Source organism: Ranitomeya imitator, chromosome 2 (genome assembly GCF_032444005.1).
Source record: "Ranitomeya imitator isolate aRanImi1 chromosome 2, aRanImi1.pri, whole genome shotgun sequence".
NCBI lineage: Eukaryota > Metazoa > Chordata > Amphibia > Anura > Dendrobatidae > Ranitomeya > Ranitomeya imitator.
In genome coordinates, this window is record NC_091283.1 from 146,994,234 (window position 1) to 147,009,403 (window position 15,170).

The 15,170-nt window shown below is 46.3% G+C and overlaps 1 protein-coding gene across 1 annotated transcript in view; it reads left to right on the plus strand.

Annotated features, from left to right (window-relative positions):
- Positions 1–15,170, plus strand: part of SLC2A8 (solute carrier family 2 member 8) — a 35,355-nt gene that overhangs the window by 8,238 nt on the left and 11,947 nt on the right. The gene's annotated exons all lie outside the window — the stretch shown is intronic.

Sequence of the window (15,170 nt, forward strand, 5' to 3'; positions counted from 1 at the left end):
GGATATGTTGCAAAATGAGGTGAATTTATTTACAATGAATCAGTCTGTAGATCAACAGCTAGTAGATATGTTTCGGCCCGCATGGACCTGCATTAGATAAATGCTGTACAAGGCAATTGTATAACAGTCAGTAATCATACAATCTTAAAATGAAGAAAAAGAAATATGACGGTAAAACCTGAAAAATAAAAGTTGGAGGACCACAGCATGTACATGTTGACTGACTGGTAAGCCGAAGTGTTAATCTTTGAAGCTACCAGAGTGGTCGGTAAGAATGGGCCGTGCACTGAAAGGCAGATACAACAGTCAGTGTTACGAGATGCAAGGCATGAATCAAGACGTGGAAATAGGGGAGGAGGGGGAACGGGAAGGGGAGAGAAGAAATTACAGCAGATAAGGGGAAAGGGAAAAAGATGGGGGGAAGGAAAGAGGAGGAGCGAAAAGGAAGACGGGGAAGGAAAGAGGAGGAGCGAAAAGGAAGACTGGGAAGGAAAGAGGAGGAGCGAAAAGGAAGACTGGGAAGGAAAGAGGAGGAGCGAAAAGGAAGACGGGGAAGGAAAGAGGAGGAGCGAAAAGGAAGACGGGGAAGGAAAGAGGAGGAGCGAAAAGGAAGACTGGGAAGGAAAGAGGAGGAGCGAAAAGGAAGACTGGGAAGGAAAGAGGAGGAGCGAAAAGGAAGACTGGGAAGGAAAGAGGAGGAGCGAAAAGGAAGACGGGGAAGGAAAGAGGAGGAGCGAAAAGGAAGACGGGGAAGGAAAGAGGAGGAGCGAAAAGGAAGACTGGGAAGGAAAGAGGAGGAGCGAAAAGGAAGACTGGGAAGGAAAGAGGAGGAGCGAAAAGGAAGACGGGGAAGGAAAGAGGAGGAGCGAAAAGGAAGGCGGGGAAGGAAAGAGGAGGAGCGAAAAGGAAGGCGGGGAAGGAAAGAGGAGGAGCGAAAAGGAAGGCGGGGAAGGAAAGAGGAGGAGCGAGAAGGAAGGCGGGGAAGGAAAGAGGAGGAGCGAAAAGGAAGGCGGGGAAGGAAAGAGGAGGAGCGAAAAGGAAGGCGGGGAAGGAAAGAGGAGGAGCGAAAAGGAAGACTGGGAAGGAAAGAGGAGGAGCGAAAAGGAAGGCGGGGAAGGAAAGAGGAGGAGCGAAAAGGAAGACTGGGAAGGAAAGAGGAGGAGCGAAAAGGAAGACTGGGAAGGAAAGAGGAGGAGCGAAAAGGAAGACTGGGAAGGAAAGAGGAGGAGCGAAAAGGAAGACTGGGAAGGAAAGAGGAGGAAGTAAGTGTGAAATTGGGAGCAAATGGCTAAAAGGAAGTAATGGATCATGCAAAACCTTGGTTGGGAGCTGTTGAATGGAATACTGAAAATTAGGAACTGAGCTGTACTGTTGTAGTGGAAGGTGAGTAATAGATCCTCATTGGGGCTGATGTTTATACCAGAAGGAAGAGGGGGAGGAATGTCAATAATGTGCTCTAGAATAATAGAACCTTTAATATTGTAGTAATGCTACCAGACTGTAGGTGGTCATAGGTCTAGGCATGTATGCATTGGGATATGGTGGCCACAAGCCACTGTCAGAAAGCGCAGAACACACCAATACTGCCCATGTCCTTTTATCTTAGAAGGAGGGGGTATTTCCTGTGGGAATTGCTATGGGGAAGAGGGGCGGGCATGGATACATTGAGGGTCCTGATAGAGGAATGTGTTGGATGTACTGTTGGCCGATTGTAGCAGAATGATGTCCAAGCTGGGCGAGCAGTCCGGAGACTCCTAGTGCTGGCGTCACTGCAGGTGCCTGTCATGTGATGAGAGCGTTCTCGAGGAGAAGTCAAGCAATGCGTTTTGTGTCACTGGGAAGCATAGTATCCTCTGGATGGGCGTGCCCGGGATTTATGCGAATATCACGGTATGTATGTGCCATTTGGGAGGCTAGAGTGATGAATGTCGCGTCATAGAAGGGGGTCTGTGGGCGTTGGGCGGAATAATGGAGGATGTGGGTGAATAAGCGTAACTATAAATGCCGACCAAATAAAATGAAGAATTGGACACAGCAGTGACTGTATGTAGGATGTATGCAAAACATCGAGTGGTGAAACAGGAGCCGCGTAGATAAAGCACTGGATGACACTGCAAGGAAGGGAATAATGAGAAAGAGGACGGTGTGTGGAAGTTGTAAGGTGGGTGCAATAGTACCAATACTAGGGTTTGGGCTTCGGTGGCAGGGTGTCCTATCGCTTCTGTGGATGGTCCCAGATTGTCAACAATTCATAACAATATTGAGAATAGTCCTCACTGAGATACCCAAGCACGACCATTGTGTAGAATTGCCTTACATAAAGATGGAGAAAAATGAAAACCTGAAACAAAAACACAAAGATATGGTTAACCCCTTCCCGACCTTTGACGCATACGCTGCGTCATGAAAGTCGGTGCCATTCCGACCCATGACGCAGCGTATGCGTCATGGTTTGATCGCGTTCCTGCGGGTCGGGTGACCGGGGTCAATGAAATGTCACCCGACCCGCAGGTACGTGAGGACCTCTAGTTGACCCCAGGGGGGGTGGCTTTGCCCCCCCGTGGCCACGATCGCTCCTGTGCCCTCTGTTTCACCCCCCTCCAGCTCTGATTGGAGAAAGCGTCCATGTGACGCTTTCACTCCAATCAGCGGTGGAGGGGCGGAGTGAAACATGTCTCACATCACTCTCCAGCTTCATCCCTTCCGTGGAAGCTGGAGAGTGAGGTCCCTGTGTGCCGCACCCGCCGCCGCCCGCTGCCAGATCGCCGCCGCCGCTGCTAGATCGCCCCCTGCTGCCTGATCGCCGCTGCTGCCGCCTTCCGGTACTCCCCCCTCTGCCTCCCTCTCCCCCCACCATCCGATACCCCCCCCCGCCATCCGTTAACCCCTGCACTCCCTCCCACGCCCCAGAAATCAGCCCCCTGCCCAGTGATCACCCAGGCTCCTACATCTCCCCTGCCCCCTCCTTCCCCCCCTCCCGCTCCTGACAGCCACCTTCTGACCCCCCCCCCGTGATCACCCACCCCAGTGATCACTCTGATCACCCCCTGCCCCCCTGATCACCCCCTGCTGCTGCTGGCTCCTGCATTACCTCAGGCCCCTTCGCTTGACTGCTCCCCCGTGCCCCACTGATCGCCGCCTGTCCGCCTTCCCATCCACTGATCGCCACCTGTCCGCCTTCTGGTACTCCCCCCCTCTGCCTCCCGCTCCCCCAACCGTCCGATCCCCCCCCTGCCATCCGTTAACCCCTCCACTCCCTCCCACACCCCAGAAATCAGCCCCCTGCCCAGTGATCACCCTTCCTTGCTGCAGGCTCCTACATCTCCCCTTCCCCCCCGCTCCTGACATCCACCTTCTGCCCCCCCCGTGATCACCCGCCCCAGTGATCACTCTGATCACCCCCTGCCCCCCTGATCACCCCCCCCCCACTGCTGCTGCCGCCTCCTGCATCCCCTCAGGCCCCTTCGCACGCACACACAATGTCCCGCTCGTCCCAGTCACAAAGGCTGTACTCGGCAGAGGAGGCATATTCTTTTATTGCCTCCGAAGCTGATAGTGAGGGAGAGGACCCTACCTTTCTCTATTCCTCCCACTCTTCCTCCTCCAGTGACACGGACTCGCCACCACCACGAAGTCGCAGGACGAGAAATCGTCCGCAGCCCAGGGAAGAAGAGCCGGAGCCCAGGGAAGAAGAGTTGGAGGCCGGGGGAGAAGACCCACAACCAAGTGTGAGTAACCCCCAACCTAGTGCTAGTCACGCCCAACCTAGCACTAGTACCCCCACCTGGACCCCCGTCCCTGAAAATTTTGCTCCACGGATTCCTGATTTCATTCCCCAATCAGGAATCCAATTTGAGACTGCCAACCTCAGGGAAATAGACTTTTTCAAAGTCTATTTCTCGGAGTCAATCGTCAGTCTCATGGTGGAGCAAACAAACTTATATGCCCTGCAATTTTTTGCCCAAAACCCAGTTTCATCATTTTCTGCTTGGAGTCCCGTTGACTCTGCAGAAATGTTGAAATATTGGGGACTGGTCCTTCACATGGGAATTGTGAAGAAACCAGAACTTCGCCAATACTGGAGTACTGATATTTTATATCAAACTCCAGTATTTGGCATGGTTATGATTCGCAAGCGTTTTGAGGCGATTCATAAATTTCTCCACTTTAGGGACAACACGGACATCCTTCCCCGCGATGACCCGAATTTTGATAGACTGTTCAAAATTCGGCCGGTCATCGAACACTTCAGCAACAAGTTTGCTGAAGTGTACATTCCCCAAAGGGAAATTTGTGTGGATGAATCCCTCATCCACTTCAAAGGGAGGCTTCAGTTCCGTCAGTACCTGCCCAGCAAGAGGGCGAGGTACGGGATTAAGCTCTATAAGATCTGCGAGAGTACCTCAGGGTACACTCTCAGCTTTAGAGTTTATCAAGGAAAGGACACCAGGATCCAGCCCCCAGAATGTCCACCTGCTCTGGGGGTGAGTGGGAAAATAGTGTGGGATTTGGTCCACCCACTGCTTGATAAAGGTTACCATCTGTACGTTGATAACTTTTATACAAGCATCCCACTCTTTCAATCCCTCTCTGCCAGAGCTACCGTTGCTTGCGGTACCGTGCGCAGAAACCAGAGGGGTCTCCCTTTGTCACTAATTGAGCAGGTTCTCCCAAAGGGTGAGACCCGGGCCCAATGTAGTGACAACATGCTTGTGGTCAAGTTCAAAGACAAAAGGGACGTCTTTTTCTTGACAACAATCCATGGTCCCGGCACCACGGCCACCACCGTTCGAGGTACCACAGCACAGGTCCACAAACCGGACTGTGCGCTGGGGTACAACAAACACATGGGGGGAGTTGATCTTTCTGATCAAGTCCTCCAGCCCTATAGTGCCATGCGGAAGACAAAGGTGTGGTATAAAAAACTGGCTGTGCACATCGTACAAATGGCATTGTATAACGCATACGTGCTATCACGATGTGCAGGTCAGACCAACAACACCTTCCTTCAGTTCCAGGAGGCGGTGATAAAGGCCCTGATGTTTGGAGACGAGGAAGGAGCGGGCCCCAGCACTGCTGGAACTCAAGGTTCCCGTATGGTACCAGGGCAACATTTTCCCGGTGAGGGGCAAAAAAGAAAAAGGTGCCGGGTATGTTATAAAAGGGGGATAAGAAGGGAAACTCGTTTCCAATGTGAAACGTGTCCCGACAAACCTGGACTGTGTTTGGATGAATGCTTCAGAATTCATCACACGTCCGTGGACTAGCCACATCCTGATATTCCACTACAGAACTCACCCACACCAGGCTGATATACACAATACACCACACACACCAACCTGACGTACACTACACCACACACCAACCTGACATACACTACACCACACACACCAACCTGACCCTACGTCAGGTTGGTATGTGTGGTGTAGTGTATGTCAGGTTGGTGTGTGGTGTGGTGTACGTCAGGTTGGTGTGTAGTGTGGTGTAATATACACCACACACACACCAACCGGACGTACACTACACCACATGTACACTACCCACCAACCTGATGTGCACTACTCCACACTCGCCAACCTGACCCTACGTCAAGTTGGTGTATGTGTGTGTTGTAGTGTATGTCCGGTTGGTGTGTGGTGTGGTGTACGTCAGGTTGGTGTGTGTGTGTGGTGTATACTACACCACACACACCAACCTGACGTACACTACACCACATCCTGATGTACAAGACGTACATTACACACCAACCTGATGTACACTACTCCACACTCGCCAACCTAACCCTACGTCAGGTTGGTGTGTGTGTTGTAATGTATGTCAGGTTAGTGCGTGGTGTAGTGTACGTCAGGTTGGTGTGTGTGGTGTAGTATCCAACACACACACACACACCAACCTGACGTACACTACACACCAACCTGATGTACACTACTCCACACTCGCCAACCTGACCCTACGTCAAGTTGGTGTATGTGTGTGTTGTAGTGTATGTCCGGTTGGTGTGTGGTGTGGTGTACGTCAGGTTGGTGTGTGTGTGGTGTATACTACACACACACCAACCTGACGTACACTACACCACATCCTGATGTACACGACGTACACTACACACCAACCTGATGTACACTACTCCACACTCGCCAACCTAACCCTACGTCAGGTTGGTGTGTGTGTTGTAATGTATGTCAGGTTAGTGCGTGGTGTAGTGTACGTCAGGTTGGTGTGTGTGGTGTAGTATCCAACACACACACACACCAACCTGACGTACACTACACACCACCCTGATGTACACTACTCCACACTCGCCAACCTGACCCTACGTCAGGTTGGTGTGTGTGTTGTAGTGTATGTCAGGTTGGTGTGTGGTGTACATCAGGTTGGTGTGTGTGGTGCAGTATACACCACACACACCAACCTGACGTACACTACAACACACACACACCAACCTGATGTACACTATGTATGTCAAAAAGTCAAATGGCGATCCTTCCCTTCTGAGCTCTGCTGTGCGCCCAAACAGTGGTTTACCCCCACATATGAGGTATCAGTGTACTCAGGAGAAATTGCTCAACACATTTTAGGATCCACTTTATCCTGTTACCCATGTGAAAATGAAAAAAATTGAGGCTAAAAGAAAATTTTTGTGAAAAAAAAAAGTACTTTTTCATTTTTACGGATCAATTTGTGAAGCACCTGGGGGTACAAAATGCTCACTATGCATCTAGATAAGTTCCTTGGGGGGTCTAGTTTCCAAAATGGGGTCACTTGTGGGGGTGCTCCAATGTTTAGGCACACAGAGGCTCTCCAAACGCGACATGGTGTCCACTAAAGATTGGAGCTAATTTTTCATTCAAAAAGTCAAATGGTGCTCCTTCCCTTCTAAGCTCTGCCGTGCGCCCAAACAGTGGTTTACCCCCACATATGAGGTATCAGTGTACTCAGGAGAAATTGCTCAACACATTTTAGGATCCACTTTATCCTGTTGCCCATGTGAAAATGAAAAAAATTGAGGCTAAAAGAAAATTTTTGTGAAAAAAAAGTACTTTTTCATTTTTACGGATCAATTTGTGAAGCACCTGGGGGTACAAAATGCTCACTATGCATCTAGATAAGTTCCTTGGGGGGTCTAGTTTCCAAAATGGGGTCACTTGTGGGGGTGCTCCAATGTTTAGGCACACAGAGGCTCTCCAGACGCGACATGGTGTCCACTAAAGATTGGAGCTAATTTTGTCATTCAAAAAGTCAAATGGCGCTCCTTGCCTTCCGAGCCCTGCCATGCGCCCAAACAGTGGTTCCCCCCCATATATGGGGTATCAGCGTACTCAGGACAAATTGGTCAACAAGTTTTGTGGTGCAGTTTCTCCTTTTACCCTTGGGAAAATAAAAAAAATGTTGCTAAAAAATCATTTTTGTGACTAAAAAGTGAAATGTTCATTTTTTTCTTCTATGTTGCTTCTGCTGCTGTGAAACACCTGAAGGGTTAATAAACTTCGTGAATGTGGTTTTGAGCACCTTGAGGGGTGCAGTTTTTAGAATGGTGTCACTTTTGGGTATATTCAGCCATATAGACCCCTCAAACTGATTTCAAATGTGAGGTGGTCCTTAAAAAAAATGGTTTTGTAAATTTTGTTGTAAAAATGAGAAATCGCTGATCAACTTTTAACCCTTATAACTTCCTAGAAAAAAAAAATTTTTTTTCCAAAATTGTGCTGATGTAAAGTAGACATGTGGGAAATGTTATTTATTAACTATTTTGTGTCACATATCTCTCTGGTTTATCAGAATAAAAATTCAAAATTTGAAAATTGCTAAATTTTCAAAATTTTCGCCAAATTTCCAATTTTTTCACACATAAACGCAAAAATTATCGACCTAAATTTACCACTAACATGAAGCCCAATATGTCACGAGAAAACAATCTCAGAATCGCTAGGATCCGTTGAAGCGTTCCCGAGTTATTACCTCATAAAGGGACACTGGTCAGAATTGCAAAAAATGGCAAGGTCTTTAAGGTCAAAATAGGCTGGGTCATGAAGGGGTTAAAAAAATGGGTAAAACAGATTTGATACCTTAGATGAATCGGTAACGTGAGGCCACGTGATAGCAACATGACAAACAAAAACATGTCATAGGAAACTTGAAGTATTTATTCCCTATTGAGACCCTTTGGTTCAAGAGTCTGAAGGGTATTGATCCAGAATTCCTCCTTCTTTTTAATTTGTTTTACCCGGTTGTTTCACCCTTCAGGGAATGGGGAACTTGTTCCAGCACCTGAACTTGAGCTATACTGTGGTTATGGTTGTGAAAGGTGAACTGTAATCGTAAGTGGCTTCTTTTGCACCTGATATTTCATTTAGGCTGCGAGATTCTGTTTTCGAATGGGTTGGGTTGTCTCGCCTACATAAATAAGGCCACAAGTGTATTTTATTGTATATTCAGTGGGTACGGAAAGTATTCAGACCTTTAAACTTTTCACTCTTTGTTTCATTGCAGCCATTTGATAAATTCAAAAGTTAATTTTTTCTCATTAATGTACACTCTGCATCCCATCTTGACTGAAAAAAAAACAGAAATGTAGTAATTTTTGCAAATGTACCGTATTTTTCGCTTTGTAAGACGCTCCGGATTATAAGATGCACCCCAAATTTTGAGGAGAAAAATAGGAGAAAAACGTTTTTTAATAAATTGGTGGGGCTTCTTATAATCCATACGTCTCATTGCTTACTGGGGTTATGGCTGTGGTGGATCAGGGTCCCAGGGTCGCTTCTGGAGGAGGCAGGAGTTGAGCGTTGCTGCAGGCCGGGACGAGGGGGTGTGCAGGTGTCCTGTGCTGCAGGGGGGCTCCGGTGCTGCGGGTGGCTCTGCCGACATTTTGTGAAAGGCCAGAGCTCCCCGGCAGTTCGTCCATGCTTTTCTGTGCGGTGGACTTTGGGAAAATGGCTGCCAGGAGGTGGCGCATGCGCAGATGGAGATCTTGGGACCAAGATCTCGAGAGATGAGATCTCGGCGCTGAAATCTCATCTCATGAGATTCTGGCGGCCATTTTCCCGGAGTCCGTCTCACAGGAAAGCATGGACGTACTGCTGGGGGGCTCTGGCCTTTCACAAAATGTTACCAGAGCCCCCCGCAGCATCGGAGACTCCAGCATCACCCTGGGCAGCAACAGACAACCGCAGCAGCGGTGGCGGACACCCCCTCATCCCATCCTGTAACGGTAAGTGGTATATCCGCTTTGTAAGACGCACCCCCATTTCCCCCCCAATTGTGCATCTTACAAAGCGAAAAATACGGTATTTAAAAGAAAATCTGAACTATTACATGGTCATAAGTATTAAGACCCTTTGCTCAGTATTGAGTACAATCTACACCAAAGAAGGAAAACTCATTCCCAAACGCGGGTTAAAAAATACATTTTTATTAATACACAATATCAAAAATACATAATCACGTTCAGGCACGCCGTCTAGTCATTAAAGCCCACTTTTTTCTATCATTTTTTTGTGTGCTGTTTTCCTTTTTTTTCATATTATTGGAACCATTGAGATATTGGTTTGGAGAGCTTTGCACCGCAAGCTTGGTAATATGATGCTGTTCTAATTTATATATATATATATATATATATATATATATATATATATATATATATATATATATATATATATATATATATATATATTATATATATACACAATGTCACATGTTCCAGACCAAAACATGAATAATACAAGACAAATTAAGCACTGCATATTTACCTCTAGAGTATAGGTAACCAGGTGCCCACCACACCTGACGTACGTTTCGCTCTGAGAGCTTCGTCCAAGGGTCAGTATTGTCAGTGTCAGTATTGAGTAGAATAACTCTTGAGCTAGTACAGCCATGAGTCTTCTTGGGAATGATGCAACAAGTTTTTCACACCTGGATTTGGGGATCCTCTGCCATTCTTCCCTGCAGATCCTCTCCAGTTCCTTCAGGTTGGATGGTGAACGTTGGTGGACAGCCATTTTCAGGTCTCTCCAGAGGTGCTCAATTGGGTTTAGGTCAGGACTCTGGCTGGGCCAGTCAAGAATGGTCACAGAGTTGTTCTGAAGCCACTCCTTTGTTATTTTAGCTGTGTGCTTAGGGTCATTGTCTTGTTGGAAGGTTAACCTTTGGCCAAGTCTGAGACCCAGAGCACTCTGGAAGAGGTTTTCATTCAGGATATCTCTGTACTTGGCCGCATTCATATTTCCTTCAATGACAACCAGTCCTCCTGTCCCTGCAGCTGAAAAACACCCCCATAGCATGATGCTGCCACCACCATGTTTCACTGTTGGGATTGTATTGGGCAGGTGATCAGCAGTACCTGGTTTTCTCCACACATACGACATACCACTTAGAATTATCACCAAAAAGGTCTATCTTCGTCTCATCAGACCAGAGAATCTTATTTCTCATAGTCTAGGAGTCCTTCATGTGTTTTTTAGCAAACTCTATGTTGCCGTTCACTTGTCTTGCACTGAGGAGAGGCTTCCGTCTGGTCACTCTGCCATAAAGGCCCGACTGGTGGAGGGCTGCAGTGATAGTAGACTTTGTGGAACTTTCTCCCATCTCCCTACTGCATCTCTGGAGCTCAGCCACAGTGTTCTTGGGGTTCTTCTTTACCTCTCTCACCGAGGCTCTTCTCCCACGATTGCTCAGTTTGGCTGGACGGCCAGGTCTAGGAAGACTTCTGGTGGTCCCAAACTTCTTCCATTTAAGGATTATGGAGGCCACTGTGCTCTTAGGAACCTTGAGTACTGCAGAAATTCTGTTGTAACCTTGGCCAGATCTGTGCCTTGCCACAATTCTGTCTGAGCTCCTTGGCCAGTTCCATTGACCTCATGATTCTCATTTGGTCTGACCTGCACTGTGAGCTGTGACGTCTTATATAGACAGGTGTGTACTTTCCAAATCAAGTTCTATCAGTTTAATTAAACACAGCTGAACTCTAATGAAGGAGTAGAACCATCTCAAGGAGGATCACAAGAAAATGCACAGGATGTGACTTAAAGGGAAGGTGCCACAAGTTTTCTTGTATTTTTTTTTTTTGTGAAATTAAGCTTAAATAGTAATTAAAATGTATTAATGCAATGTTTGCAAACATTTCTATATGAAAAATATATATTTTTCTACAAATATACATATTTACCACTAGGGGGAGCATTTTCCGTTTTAGACCTCAAGGAGCTATAGTAAGATTTACCAGCAGCAAAGGGTCTGAATACTTATGACCATGTAATATTTTATTTTATTTTTTTTATAAATTTTCAAAAATTTCTACATTTGTTTTTTTTTTGGTCAAGATGGGGTGCAGAGTGTACATTAATGAGAAAAAAATGAACTTTTTTTTTTTTTTAATTTACCAAATGGCTGCAATGAAACAGTGAAAAATTTAAAGGCGTATGAATACTTTCCGTACCCACTGTATACAACATGGGTAGAGTCGCAAGTAAAAAAAAAAAACCTCTTGTTTGCAACTTTGTCCATGTGTGGATGTAAAATCTTACAGTGTAGGCAAGGAAAAGTGTTGACTATTGAGAAACATTTGGCTAGGAATCTTCTGACTTGAGCCCTCATCTGCCCTAATGAGCTTGCCTCGCAAATTTGTATCTCGCCCAAGACAGGGAAGGAAGGGATTCTGAAATTTTTCTGCTGAGGGGTAACTTTTTCTCAAAATGGACCAATGTTGACGTATGAACCTATGAATGCAATGTATGCTAGAGTGGCAAGTTTGTGCTAAAGGCAAACTCTTAGCTGCAGTGTCGGTATTATGGTGCCAAATTAGAAAGATAAAATTGTGTTGGATGATTAGTCCCAGATGCAAAATAAATAATCTATATATAATTTCCAATTAGTGGCATGGGGAAACAAAAAGCAGGTTTGTCTACACAAAGCATTCCTTGTAGGAGGACATGTAGTGGTTAGCATAAGGAGGGGCCACATTGGACCCCGTGGCTGTGCCTTGTGTTTCTAAAAAGAACATGTCTTGAAATAGGGGGAAAAAAATTGTAAGAACTATTTTCTTTTTTTATTTAACTCAGATAGATTTTTATTAAGAATAACATTGCATTTTACATGTTACAACCTTTTTTTCGCTTCAAATTTTAAGTGTCAAACCCCAACATCCCCAACTTATCCCCCCCATCCCAATGAGACAGCTCACATCTTTTATTACCACTTCCTCAAACGATACATAATGGATCTCATCACAATTAAGACCGCATATACAATATTCCAGCAACAGGCCCCCAACTCCTTTTTCCCCCTTAACCTAGCTTCTAGCCCATTTCAAACCAAGAAGTCCACAATTTGTCAAACATTTCCATTTTCCCTCTTTTCTTATAAACCCTTTTCCAATGCAAGACCCTGCTTCACATATTGAAGGTATTCTCCTCTTGTGGGCGGTTCCTCCTTTATCCAGTTTCTCGCTATTACCTTTGGGGCCATATATAATAATCTGGCAATTGCTATTTTCAGGGAGTTATCCACTCCAGTCTCCTCTACGTAACCCAGCAAACAACCCACCGGTTCCCTATACGCATATATACCCTCCTTCCACACGACTCAGAACCACCAACCAAAAAGCAGCCAGTCTCGGACACGCCCACATCATGTGAAATATTCCTGCATTTTCATTCTTACACCTCGGGCATTCAGAATTAGCTCGTAACCCTGCTTTATACAATACTATCGGAGATTTGTACACTCTATGCAGTATATAAAGCTGTGACAGCCTATACGGTTCACTCGGTGACAATTTTGGAACCCATTCCAACACCGACTCCCACGTTTCATCCTCCAGCGGCCCAGCTCTCTTTTCCACCTAGCTCTCGCATTTATCGGGAATCCCAATAGGTACGTATGTAGCAAATCTTTATATAAGGTGGAAATAACCCCCCTCGTAGTCCCCTCACCGCACACATATTCCAGCACTATATCTCCTTGGATTCTAAGGCATTCACCCCTGTTCTGAGCTCCAAACGCGTCTCATCTGCGCATATTGGTAGTCCCCGGAGGCCCTGAGACCAAACTGCAACTGGGAATAGGATTTCAGCTCTCGCTGCTCAATTATCTGATGCACATATTGAATACCCTTGGCCTGCCACTCTGGTAGAACGCCCAATGATTTGTTTCAATCTACCCCACAGCTTATGTACCAGAAACATAGTTGGATAGATTTTTCCAAGCACACCCAGGGATCCGTCTTCCAGGCACTGTATAACTGGACTTCTTTTCGTCACCTCTTTCATCAAATGCTGTACCGCACTGGAAGACGCCTCATGCGCCCAGCCCTTTAAATGTTGACTCTGGGCTGCAAGAAAATATACTTCAGGCTTGGGCAAAGCCAAACCGCCATCTTCCTTGAAGTGTCTCCAATCTGATGCGCGGGTGCTGTCTCCCCCATACTAAACTCCTGAACAGGGAATTAATCTGCCGAAATTTCCCGCGTGGTATCCAAATTGGCGCATTGTGGAGAACGTATAGTATTTTAGGCATCAAAATAATTTTAATGAGATTGACCCGACCCACCACCGACAAGTGCAGTTTAATCCAGGCACCCACTTTCGCCTTAAGAACGCCCAAAACAGGAGTCAAATGTCTATGCACATAGTCTGTGACTGGCATAGAGATCCATATCCCCTAATATTTAAATTGATTTACCACCTTAAGTCGCCCTTCCTCCCCCATGTCGTCCATTTTAAACAGAATTGACTTGCCCCGACAAAGAGCCAAATCTTTCAATAAGCCCAATGGCACCCCCCCCCCTTCCCCCAAGGAAGCAATCGGATCAGCCAGGAACAGTAGTATATCGTCCGCGTATAGTGCGATCTTCTCTTCTATTGTCCCATACTTTAACCCAGACACCTCAGCAGACTGTTGAATTTTGGCGGCCAATGGTTCCACAGCCAAAGCAAACAAGAGGGGAGAGCGGACACCCCTGTCTTGTCCCTCTATATAGTTTTATAGTGTGAGATAGCTCCCCGTTCACCCTGACTCTAGCCTCTGGTTGCGCATACAGCAGCTGAATCCAAGCCACAAACTGTGAGCCAAAGCCCAAACAGTGCAAAACCTGCCACAAATATCCCCATTCCACGCTATCGAATGCCTTATGGGCATCTAAGGATGCGATAACTCTCTGGCCATAGTTGTCGGACCTCAGTTGCACATTCATAAAAAGCCTTCTTAGATTGACTGCCGTAGATCTGTCAGGCATAAAACCAGACTGATCTGAGTGCACCAGCTTAGAGATAACACTCGTCATTCAGGCCGCCAACACCTTGGCCGCCAACACCCTGGCCGCCAACACCCTGGCCAGAAGCTTGACATCCATAGTGAGTAAAGAAATTGGCCGATATGACTCAGGCTGCCTTAAATCTTTATCCTCCTTCGGAATTACCACTATTATGGCTTCTCTCATGGAGGCTGGCAAAATCCCTCTACTCTTGGCCTCCTCTAAAACCATCTTAATCTGGGAACTAACACTTCTCCCATACTTTTATAGATTACAGTGGGTAGCCCATCCACTCCTGGCGCCTTTCCATTTGCCATAGACTGTAATGCCTGTCACGATATGGTATGAAATATCATAAGTAGTTTTCTTGCTAGCCTGCGTGGGCTAAGCCCCCCTTCTTGGAGTGATGCTGCAGCAGTTTGTAGCTGCAACTTCCTGGCTTTCCTTCTCAGAGAGTGTGGGGGTTAGGAGAGCCAAAATTATTTACGACCGGCATTCCCTGTGTAAGCTCTTGTTCAGCTATAAGTGAAGTAGAAACTTCGAGGATCCATGAAAGATTCTTTGTTTAGTTTTTGTTAGATATTAGGCAAACGATTTAAGCTAGAAATACGAAAATATATATTCTTATTCTCACTCGGTGTACCTACCCATTCCCCGAAACACGGGCTTCTAACTCCGTCTGGTAAAGAAGTAGGGTTTTCTCTGTAAATATGTATCCCAGATAGGACATATTTGATCTCATTAGAATGCTCACGTTAATCCGAGATGAATGATGGGTTGGTTAGGACTATGAGATGTTTTGTAGCAGAATTATAGAAATTAGATATAGGTTAGGGTAAAATCAGTAAACTGAAGAGGTAGGAGGGACGAGGTGATCCAACCCCTTTCTGGGATGTTGCAGGCTTAAGCTATAACTGTCTGCACA